Source organism: Pseudonaja textilis, chromosome 2 (genome assembly GCF_049901715.1).
Source record: "Pseudonaja textilis isolate UNSWEBS1 chromosome 2, rPseTex1.2, whole genome shotgun sequence".
Lineage (NCBI taxonomy): Eukaryota > Metazoa > Chordata > Lepidosauria > Squamata > Elapidae > Pseudonaja > Pseudonaja textilis.
Window position 1 is genome coordinate 73,571,246 of NC_141991.1, and position 12,584 is coordinate 73,583,829.

A 12,584-nucleotide genomic window follows, 5' to 3' on the forward strand; every position below is an offset into this window, starting at 1 on the left:
TCACACATCTGCTTTAAAAACAAAATGGATTAATCTTACTTCAGAAAGCCAAAAAAAAAAAATTAAAAGGAGACTTTGGACATTTTGAAATGCTTCTTTTTCCCCTCTGATTTTTCTCTGGGATATGCTATAATAGTCAAGAGTATTCTGCAGAGCGTGAAAAATAAGTCAAAATGGTATATACAATTGTACAATCACAACTCCGTCTGCTTTTTACATGCATTGCATGCTCAGCACCCATAAAAAGGTTTAACTTGAGTCATCATTTTTTATCATACCTTGTGCTCACTCCTGGTTGCTTTTTTGTGTTGAGATAGTGCTTAGCAGGTAGGATGCACAGCAAGAGAGTGAGAAATAGATTGGGAGCATTAATGGTCTTCTGTATGTAACTGAATATCCTAATATTATTTTTCAAAGAGGGAAATGATGGGGAATCCTAACAGAGTCAAATACCTGAAGATAATTTGTGTCAATGGATGCCATAAAGTGAACAGAAGAAGAAAAAAAGCATGACCAGTATGACAGCAATATCCAAAAGCAAGTCCCCTGACCTACTCCCTCCCCCAAGTCAAAGAGACAGTATTAATTTTAAACACCTTACTACAATGGCTTCCTCTCACTTAATCTTTGCAGCAGCAATGTGAAGTGATAACAGAGAACCTGTGAACCCTCTCTGTATCCCCACGTGAAAAAGAGCAAAGTTGCGGGTCTTGCCTCTGGGTTACGAAACCTAGATGACCAACAAAAGTTATAGGGCTGTGATGGTGAACCTACGGCACACATGCCAGAAAGGGCACACAGAGCCATTTCTTCCGGCACAGGAGCCGTCGCCCTGAACAGATCCACTGCCAGCTGATTGTTGGGTATCTGGTGCACATGCACAGGAGGGTGGGGCGCACACAGGGTAGCACACACGCATGCACAGAGGTGTGCGGTGCGGGGGTCATGTGCACATTGCATTATGGGTACAGGCATGCGTGCGCACGCATACGCACTCACTTTCAGCATGCGAGGAGAAGGTTAGCCATCACCGTTATATGGTATTTCTGTGTCTTTTGGCTTCCATCTAGTGGTCAAGTGGAGTTTTGCAGCTTATTTATGGTATCTACAGAATGGTCCTCGACATGTGACCACAATTGAGACCAACATTTCTGTTACTAAGCAAGACAGTTAAGCGAATTTTCCCCCCTTTTATGATCTGTCTTGGTGCAATTGTTAAGTGAATCATTGCAGCTGTTAAGCTAGCAACAAGTTGCCAAATTAATGTGGCTACCCCACTGACATTGCTTGTCAGGCAGTCGCACAAGGTGATCACATGACCCCAGGGCATTGCAACCATCATAAATATGAGATAGTTGCCAAGCCTCTGAATTTTATCACATGACCATAAGGATGCTGCAATGGTCATAAATATGAAAAAATGGTCACATATCACTTTTTTTCAGTGCCATTGTAACTTTGAATGGTCACTAAACAAACGGGTGTAAGTTGAAGAGTAGCATTTGGCTTTTTCTGCAGTTTACATTCTCAGGGCCTCCTCTGAGTAGTATGCTCTTACAATCATGCTTGAGATGTTGCTGGGAGGGCAAATCCTACTCCCCCTCCTCCCAATTAAAAAAGCATATTTCAAACTTCTGCAAGTTAATCATATTTGCAACACTGCCACCTCAGGGAGGGAGAATGTAAGGCTTGCACTGTACCAAATAGACTTTCATTTCATCAATTTCTTCTCCCCAATTTTGAGACATTTGGCCTCCAAATTAATTCTTGGGTATGTTCCCTTTACATCAGTGGTTCTCAACCTGTGGGTTGCCATCCCTTTGGGGGTTGAGCAACCCTTTCAAAGGGGTCGCCTAAGACCATCAGAAAACACATATTTTCGATTGTCTTAAGAACTGAGCCATAATTTTATGGTTGAGGGTCACCGCAACATGAGGAACTGTATTAAAGGGTCGCAGCATTCAGAAGGTTGAGAACCACTGCTTTACATGATAAAGGCATTTCAGTTCATATTTCTGACTATTGTGGGCTGCCATGTAGGAACCACAACATGTAATTTTGTACTGCTGAAAAGTACAATTCCAAATCACCTTCTAGTGTACATCAGACATTCGGAATCCTTCTGTGTGAATGGAATCTAAACATTCTGCAGGACAATAATCAATAAAAACAAGGGGAGGAAGAGGCGGGGTATGTGAGTGAGTTTACTACAGGCCAGGCAGAGGTGGTATTCAGCAGGTTCTGACCAGTTCTGGAGAACCAGTAGTGGAAATTTTGAGTAGTTTGGAGAACCGGCAAATACCACCTCTGACTGGAGATTTTGCAGTATCCTTCCCCTGCCGTGCCCACCAAGCCACGCCCACAGAACCGGTAGTAAAATTTTTTGAATCCCATCACTGAGCTCAGGCCATATTTTTCTTCTTTCTGTCATATATGTAATGATATGTGGGAATGACTTTGAGAGAAAGGATGAAGAGCCACAGAATAGACAATGGTCAGATAAGAGGCAGCTGAGCTCACAGAAGGAATTTAGGCATGATAAACATCTCAGAAGGAACCCTCCCTAGTCTCTTTGGCTGTAAAGGCGAAGGGGAAGAGCTGTCCTTTCAGATGTGTACAATTCTGTTGGTGTAACCTTATTATAGAGGTAGTACTCCTTGGCGTGCTTCTTGTCTGGATTACCTCACAAGGCTGACAATATTTGCAATCATATCCACTGGCTATTAGGAGCAGAGTTACCCAGCTATCAGCACACACACACACACAAAAAAAACCTAGGTTCCAGGCCAATGAAAACCAATACATTCTCCATCAACAACCAGCATATGATAGGGACCCCTGACTAGCTATGCCCAGGGTTCACACTTCATATCAAGACTTTCCCAGAATGACTTTCAGTATTAGCAGCTATGAAATATTGTATGTTAAGATTTCACATGCGCATTAATAGCAATCATTGACCAAGTTAACTACTCTTGGAATCATGATCAACTCAATATGTAGCTCTAACAACGGTATATAACCCATGCTTGGAATCATTAGGAAAACAGAACAAAAAAATAAAATTACCAAAGAAAAAAATAATGCTTTCATATAAATCTACAATGAAGCATAATTTGGGATATTCTGCACAGTTTTGACAATTATCTCTGTAAAATAATATTTAAAAAGTGAGGAAAATGCATAAAGAAGAGTAGATGAAGTGATCCTGGAACAAAAGCAATTTCCTTATGAGGAAAGGCTACAAACACCTAAGAGTTGTTTTTTAAACAACTTATAGCAAGTAAAACAGGCAATGCTATGCTTGCCATATCCAGTTTCCAGCCCTGGTTACTAAGCTGACCACATCAATTTCAATTTCAACACCATATTCTGTTTGAAAGGCTGATTGAAAGCAATCACTATCAGTAATCTTGAGCTAAAGTGAATCTGCGGTGTCTGATTCCCAAGTCCTAAATTCTATAACCCCAGGATATCCTAAATGGGGGCTTGTTCATTTGTACCTCATAACAATTTTATAAGATAGGTTAGGGTGAGAGAGACTAGCCTCTCTTGGATGTAAGTTTTGAATTTTTAAAATGTGTAATAAATTAGAAATTAGAAAGCAAGCACTTCTGCGCTCCTACAACCATTTTCAGAAGTGAAAGAAGAGGAAAGTGTATGAGTTGAGGCTTGCCTATATTAATTAGCATAACGCAGTTTAATGGGGTTTATATTTCCCACTTCTATAGTACATTGAAAAACAATAATTTTGAAATTAATGAAACAGTACATCCCAATCTGACAATTTAGTGGAATAGGTGTTCTGTATAGAAATCTACATACTCGAAATCCGGCAACCCGGATTGGCTAAAACGCACTGCCACCGGATTGGCTGAGTGCGCGGCACTGATTGGTCGCTCGGGATCGCCCGCGATTGGCTGAGCCGATCGCGGGCGATTCAAAACGACCCGATTGGCCGCAGCACTCAGCAGAAGGTCTTTTTAAGCCGCGCTTTTTCCCCACTTCCCGGTCTTGTGTTTTACCCGAATAAAGAGCTGAACCAAGTCACTGCCTCGCGTCCTTTGTGCGTATGAGATATACGACACTGGCGACGAAGGTGGGATCCTAGCAAATCCCACACCGCACGTGGCCCACGGAACCGCAACCGGCAACATGGCCAGCGGCAACGTGCCACCCGCTCCTTTCAACGCCGCTACTGAAGAATGGGAATCTTACATCGACCGATTCCTCATGTTCTTGGAGAGCAACAATCTCAAGGACGCGAACGGACAGAGAAAACGGGCCGTTTTTCTCACGCACTGCGGCCCCGCGGTTTTCAAAATGGCAAAAGCCCTTGCCAAGCCGCTCGATGTGAAGGTCATGGACTGGGACGACCTCGAACCCCTGCTGAGGAGCCACTACGCACCCGCTGTGCCCACCCTCATTCGTCGGCACGAATTCTACCGCCGCGACCAGAAGCAAGGTGAGAGCGTCAGCAAGTATGTGGCAGAGCTCAGGGACCTCGGAGGGCTATGCGGGTTTACCGATCTAGACGAAGCCCTGAGGGACCGCGTCGTCCTCGGCCTCCGGGATTCCGTCCTGCAAAGCCGGATCATGGCAAAAGGCGACATCTCCCTCGCGGATGCCCTCGCAGACGCCACGGCAGCAGAAGCGACCCGGAGATCCGCAGCCCAACTGAAGCAACCCAGCACCGCAGAACGGACCACCGCAGCCGCGACCGACGACAACTACCGAACAGCCACCTCCACGCACCACGGCGACCTCGAGTCCTCCTCAGGCTCGGAAGACGACGAGGAAGATGTCCATCGCATGCAGACGGGGCGCGACCGGCGCGACCCACGGAACCGAAGATCAAAGTTCCAGTGTGCCGGCTGCGGGGGTGAGCATCCAAGGTCAGAATGCCGTTTTTTAGACGCGATCTGCCGCCATTGCGACAAACGGGGACACATCGCAAAGGTCTGCCACCTAAAGAGGAACCACAGCCCCCGCCACCGAGACACAACCCCCCGAAGACGCGACACCACCAGGCGCAACAACACTCCACCAAGAAACCGCGATCGGGACAGCGAGAGCCGCTGGAGCCGGGAAGCGAGGAACCGCCGTTTACACGGAAGCCGCCAGCGTGAGGAAACCCACCAAACGGTCATCGTCGGCCATTCCTCCAACTGGGACAGCCGGAAGGTCCACGTGGAGGTCGAGATCGAGGACCGCCCCTGCAAAATGGAAGTCGACTCCGGGTCGTACCTGTCCATGGTCGCATGGCGGGAAATTAAGCGACTAGTACCTTCCATGAAGCGGCACGAGCTGGAGAGCCAAACACTCGTCCTCAAAGATTACCAGGGGAATCGCATCCCCGTGGTGGGGACCGGGCACTTCAAGGTCACTTTTAAAGGGCGCACCGAAATACTTCCGCTAACAGTCGCCGAACGAGACCGCCCCAGCCTATTGGGACTACAATGGTTTGCGCCGCTGGGACTAGAAGTGACCGGCACCAACCACATCGCCGAAGCAGACTGGGAGGAACAGCTCGTGCGCGACTTCCAGGAGGTCTTCGACGGGAACCTAGGCAAGTACCGGGGCCCCCCAATATCGTTCAGCCTAGACCCCACCATTGCACCCATCCGCCTCAAACCCAGGCGAGTACCTTTCGCCCTCCGACCCAAAATCGATGAGCAATTAAACAAGCTCATCGAACAGGGAGTCCTCGAGGCCACAGATCATGCCCGATGGGAGACCCCCATAGTCACCCCGATAAAGCCAGACGGGTCGGTGAGAATCTGTGGGGACTACAAGGCCACCCTAAACCGCGCGCTACAACAAAGCGCCTACCCCGTCCCAGTAGTACAACACCTCTTGCACTCACTGGGAGGAGGCAGGGTCTTCGCCAAACTCGACCTGGCACAAGCCTATCAGCAACTGCCGGTAGACGAGGAAACCGCCGAAGCGCAGACAATAGTCACACACCGGGGGGCCTTCCGCTGCAAGAGGCTGCAATTGAGTCAGCGTAGCCCCGGGGGTATTTCAAAGCCTGATGGAAAGACTCCTCCGGGGCATAAAAGGGGTGGTGCCGTACTTTGACGATGTATTGATAGCCGGGCTGATCGGAAACAATTAGAGGGCCGCCACGGGAAGTACTGAGGAGATTCCAAAACGCGGGCTCAAGGTTAAGAGAGAGAAGTGCCAACTGCACACAACAAGGGTCGAGTTCCTGGGGTATTTACTAGATCAGCATGGAATCCACCCCACCGAGGGCAAAATAAAAGCCATTAAAGAAGCCCAAGCCCAAACAAAACGGAATTACAAGCGTTCCTGGGGTTAATAAATTTCTACAATGTTTTCCTGCCCCAAAAGGCGACTCGCGCGGAGCTACATTGCATAGGCTGCTCGACAAGGCAGCCACCTGGACGTGGGGAGACGAGAAGAGGACGCCTTCAACAGAACCAAGGACCTTCTCACATCAGACGCTGTCCTCATCCAGTACAGCGAGACACTCCCCATCACGGTAACGTGCGACGCATCCCCTTTCGGAGTAGGAGCCATCCTCAGCCACACCCTCGCAGACGGAAAAGAAGCGCCCATCGCTTTTTTCTCGAGGACCCTCTCAAAACCCGAAAGAAACTACAGCCAATTGGATAAGGAGGCTTTAGCCATCGTCGCGGCCGTAAAGAAATTCCACGAATACCTTTACGGCAGGACCTTCACCATAATCACGGACCATAAACCACTGCTGGGAATACTGGCAGGAGACCGGGCCACACCAATCATCCTCTCCCCAAGGATGACAAGGTGGTCCGAATTCCTTGCCGCCTACAATTACCGGCTAATCCACCGCCCCGGCAAAACAATTCAGCACGCAGACGCCCTCAGCCGCACACCGTTGCCAACCCTGGACGACGACCCAGCACCAACCACGTCTACCCTGAGCATCGAGACCTTACCCAACCTACCCCTGACCGCGTCAGACATTGCCCTAGCAACCAATAAAGACAGACGTCTGGCGCAGGTCCTGAGATGGGTGGGGAAAGGCTGGCCAGAAAAAGAGGAAGACAGCGAGTTCAAAGCTTACCGGAGCCGACAAACAGAACTGTCAACACAAAAAGGTTGTTTATTGTGGGGGGACAGGGTCGTAATCCCGGAAAAATTACAAAAAAAAGTCCTAAGCATGCTACACGAAGGGCACCCCGGCATCGTTAGGACAAAAGCCCTGGCCAGAAGCCACGTCTGGTGGCCAGGGATGGACAAAGAGATCGAAGCCTGGGTAGCCTCCTGCAAGCAGTGCCAGGAATCAAGACCAAACCCCCGCCGCCCGAGCCGAGAGTGGGAAACCCCCAGGGGTCCATGGTCCCGAATCCACGAGATTTCAGGGACCAACCAAAGGACACACCTTCCTGATAACCGTAGACGCTTACTCAAACTGGCTGGAGGTAAGCAACATGAAGACGACCACCACAGACTCCGTCATCAGAGAACTCAGCAAACTCTTCGCAACCCACGGCCTCCCAGATGTCATCGTATCGGACAACGGCCCCCAGTTCACCGCACTACCGCTCGAGAAATTCCTAGCAGAACGAGGAATCCGACACGCATAACAGCGCCGCACACCCGGCGGCGAACGGTAGGGCGGAGAAAATGGTCCAATTCACAAAAAGACCATCCAAAAGATCGAAACCGGCGACATACAGGACAAGATAAATCGAATGCTCCTAATTCAACACATAACCCCGAGTACCACAACAAACAAGAGCCCAGCGGAGCTATTAATGGGAAGAAAACTGCGATCCCCGCTCGACCGCCTGCACCCCACATACAACCCGGAAAGACCCCTGATTCTACCAGCAAACACAGAACATTCTCACCGGGAGACAAGGTTTACGCAAAAAACCTCACCGGAGACCCCCTCTGGGTACCGGCAACGATCACCCAAGCAACAGGGCCACTCTCGTACCGCCTCCAAACAGCTGACGGACGAGCGTGGAAGCGCCACATCGACCAACTGAGATCAAGAACCACCGCGGGAAACACAACCGACACGCAGATACCAGGTACAGAAGGGAACCGGCAGGACACCAACCAAGAGGGGAGGGAAGACCCCAAAGAACAAACCCACCCGAAAAGGAACCAGCAGTACTCACCACCTGAAGAACCGGAGAACGACCCACTCGAAGCCTCGCCTGGAAGGAGCAGCCGAACCAGCTCAACCGACCCCGGAAGCCCGAGCGGGAGCAGCCAAGCCAGCTCAACCAGCCCGGAAAAGCCGAGCGGGAGCAGCGGAGCCAGCAGCTCGACCGACCCGGGAAGACCAGGAGGGAGCCGCGGCGAGAGGCCTGACTCACCCTTCCAGGCGGTTCCATCAACGAGGCGGAGAGCGACAGGAGTCCCACCCGAACCGGCCAACAACCAGATGACAACTGACCAACGCAAGTCAAGTAGGAAAATACGGAGCCCCGCCTACTTACGGGACTACGTCACGTAGGACCAAACCAAGAGGGGAGGGGTGTTCTGTATAGAAATCTACATACTCGAAATCCGGCAACCCGGATTGGCTAAAACGCACTGCCACCGGATTGGCTGAGTGCGCGGCACTGATTGGTCGCTCGGGATCGCCCGCGATTGGCTGAGCCGATCGCGGGCGATTCAAAACGACCCGATTGGCCGCAGCACTCAGCAGAAGGTCTTTTTAAGCCGCGCTTTTTCCCCACTTCCCCGTCTTGTGTTTTACCCGAATAAAGAGCTGAACCAAGTCACTGCCTCGCGTCCTTTGTGCGTATGAGATATACGACAATAGGAATGAAATATTATACCCTCCAGTGTATCTGGGTACCTCTAGGAATTTATTAGGCCCACAATCAAATTATGATCTAGGTTCTTATTGAAGTCTGCTGTGAGCCACAAAACTTCATGTGCATAAGAGTTATGCCTAGGATGCCTTATGACAAAGGTTCAAGGTAGATACATCTTGTATGGCCTTTTGCCCTGGGGCCTGAACACTAGAGTTCAACACTAGAGTCCAAGAACATTTTAGAACCACCTTCAAATGTGGGTAACATATTTAATTTTTAAGTCATTAATATTTATTAATTTAATGTTTTCTGTGGTTTTTATTTGGTGGTAAGCAGCCTAGAGTCACCTCTGGGTGAGATGGGCGGCATATCAATTTAATTTTAAAAATGACTTAAATTTGCTAAGCAGCTGTAGCTCAAGGGCCAGTTCCATGTTTGGGCTATTATATGATATTCCACAGCCAAGAACACAAACTGATGAATTACACAATAAGAATTCTCACTCAAGGCACAATGACCAGGCACAAATTGTTCTGTCAGGCGCATTACACAAAGATCCAGCTCTCTGTAGAAAACTCAAATGCTAGGAAAGGTGAAGGAAAGAGGACAACCAGCAGCAAGGTGGAGAATCTCAGTTCCAGGGGTGATGAATGCATCATTGGAAGACCTAAAAGTCCAGGTTAGTGATATATCATCCTGTACAAAAATCTATGTGGTTGTTAAGCGTCAATAAGAGCTTGATGGCACATCAATCAGTCAATGATATTTCAAAATTCTTCTCTATTACTGAAGATGTACACTAAAAACACAGGGCATTAGAGACAGTGCTGTCTGTCATCTGATGCATATGTTGATTCAAGTGAATTGAATGGTGAACTGAAGCCATTTCAAGATCCATTACAGCAGGAAGTCTACGGAGATTCTCAGTCATTCGAGTCATGGTTGTCCCAAAGATGCTTTTTCAAAGGGCAACAGGACTTTCCTGGTTTTCTTTTCAAGACATTTCGCTTGTCATCCAAGAAGCGAAATGTCTTAAAAAGAAAAATAAGTCCAGCTGCCTCTTGCAAAAGTATCTTTGGGACATTTTAGCAGGAATACTCCAAAAGCTGTTCTGGAAGCACAAAGATGATGATCCCCCACTTAGGATAGGATAGGATAGGATAGGATAGGATGGATAGGATAGGATAGGATAGGATAGGATAGGACAGGAATAGAATAGAATAGAATAGAATAGAATAGAATACTTTATTGGCCAAGTGTGATTGGACAAATAAGGAATTTATCTTGGTGTAAATACTCTCAGTATATATAAAGAAAAGCTACATTCGTTAAGAATCAAGAATCATAACGTACAACACTTAATGATAGTCATAGGGTACAATCAACAATCAAATCATACTAGGAAACAGTCAATATAGATCATAAGGATACAAGCAACAAAGTTACGGTCCTACAATCACAAGTGGGAGGGTATGGGTGATAAGGAGTGATGAGAAGATTAACAGTAATAGTAGTGTACACTTTGTAAATAGTTGAACAGTGTTGAGGGAATTGTTTGTTTAGCAGAGTGATGGCTTTCGGGAAAAAACTGTTCTTGTGTCTAGTTGTTCTGGTGTGCAGTGCTCTATAGCATCGTTTTGAGGGAAGGAGTTGAAACAGTTTATGTCCAGGATGTGAGGGGTCTGTAAATATTTTCACAGCCCTCTTTTTGACTCGTGCAGTATACAGGTCCTCGATTGAAGGGAGGTTGGTAGTTCTGCAGTCCTAATTATTCTCTGAAGTCTGTGTCTGTCCTGTTGGGTTGCAGAACCAAACCAGACAGTTATAGAGGTGCAGATGATGGACTCAATAATTCCTCTGTAGAACTGGATCAGCAGCTCCTTGGGCAGTTTGAGCTTTCTGAGTCGGCGCAGAAAGAACATTCTTTGTTGTGATTTTTTGATGATGTTTTTGATGTTAGGTGTCCATTTTAGGTCATATGATATAGTAGAACCTAGTAATTTGAAGGTCTCTACTGTTGATACTGTGTTGTCTAGTATTGTAAGAGGTGGTAGTATGGGAGGGTTTCTTCTAAAGTCTACCACCATTTCTATGGTTTTGAGTGTGTTCAGTTCCAGATTGTTCCGGTTACACCACGAGGCAAGTTGTATAACCTCCTGTCTATGCAGATTCATTGTTGTCTCGAATGAGACCAATCACTGTTGTGTCATCAGCAAACTTCAGTATTTTAACAGATGGATCATTTGAGATGCAGTCATTGGTATATAGGGAGAAGTGAGATAGCACACAGCTTTGGGGGGGGGGGCTGTGCTGATTGTACAGGTATCCGATGTGATTCTGCCAAGCTTCACCTGCTGCTTCCTGTCTGTTAGGAAGCTTATGATCCACTTACAAGTGTGTTCAGGTACTGCTAGTTGGTTTAATTTAATTAGAAGAGTGTCTGGAACGATGGTAATGAATGCTGAACTGAAGTCTACAAAGAGGACCCTTGCGTAAATATTTGGAGATTCAAGGTGTTGTAGGATGTAATGCAGAGCCATGTTAACAGCATCATCTGTCGATCTATTTTCTCGGTATGCAAACTGCATGGATCCGTGATGGTTTTCAGGTGGGACAGAACAAGCCTTTCAAAGATTTTTGTAACTACAGATGTTAGAGCAACTGGTCTGTAGTCATTCAGTTCCTTGATGGAGGGCTTCTTTGGCACTGGGATGATGGTAGAGCATTTGAAGCAGGAAGAAACATAGCACATCTCTAGTGATCTATTGAAGATTCGGGTGAAGATGGGGGCCAATTGGTCAGCACAGACCTTTAAGCAAGAAGGAGTTATCTTGTCTGGCCCTGGTGCTTTTCCTGGCTTCTGTCTGTGTAATGGATTTTGGACTTCTTTTTCTGTGATCACCAGAGGTTGTGAGCCCAATGGATTGGAGCCAGTTGTAGGAGGCTTGGCTGTTGTTGGTGTGTTTGTGATGTGGGTTGTGGAGATAGGTGGCTATAGTTTCTTTTCAAACCTGAAGTAAAACACATTCAGGTCATCTGCTAGTTGTTGATTTCCTTCTGCCTGGGAAGGAGGTTTTGCTGAAGCCAGTGATGTTTTTAAGAGTTTTCCACATGTTTGATGGTTCATTTGTTGAGAATTGATTCTTTGACCTTCAGAGTAGCTTCTTTTTGCTGCTCTGATCTCTCTTGTTAATATGTTTCTGGCCTGGTTGTATAGCATTCTATATCTTATTTATATCTTATTATTTATTTATGTCTTATTTATTTGTATATCTTTGTATCTTTATTTATATCTTTACAAACGCTTTTGTTGCTATGCATGTAAGTCTAATGATCCCTATAACTCTTGCTAGAGAAAAAAAAGTTTAGCCAACCTAGTAAAAAACACATCTATGTACCATGGTGATACAGAGAAACTGTCATCTTTGCAACTATCTCAGCTAAGCTTGTGCTGGCTTAGACTGCAGATCTGCAGAATCAGCTCAAAGCTTTGCAACCAAGAAGGCAGCATGTAAAGTATCATTTTGATGGCCAAAAAGAGGCAAACATGTCCACTGCTATGCAAACCCCCACCCCCACCCCAAAGTTTACTTCAATGCGTAAAAGAAGCCTTCTAACTTATTATTTGCTGTATTTATATCTGATTCTCAACTTTAGTGGCGCGATAGAGACATAGTAAAGAAAAAAGGGCAAGATTTACCGAGGTCTTTCAAAATACTGGCCCATGAGAAAGGCTGCAGGGCTGTCATTTGAGTTTTCCCCTTACATAAGAAAACGGGGGTAAAGGTGTGCGGCACTGTA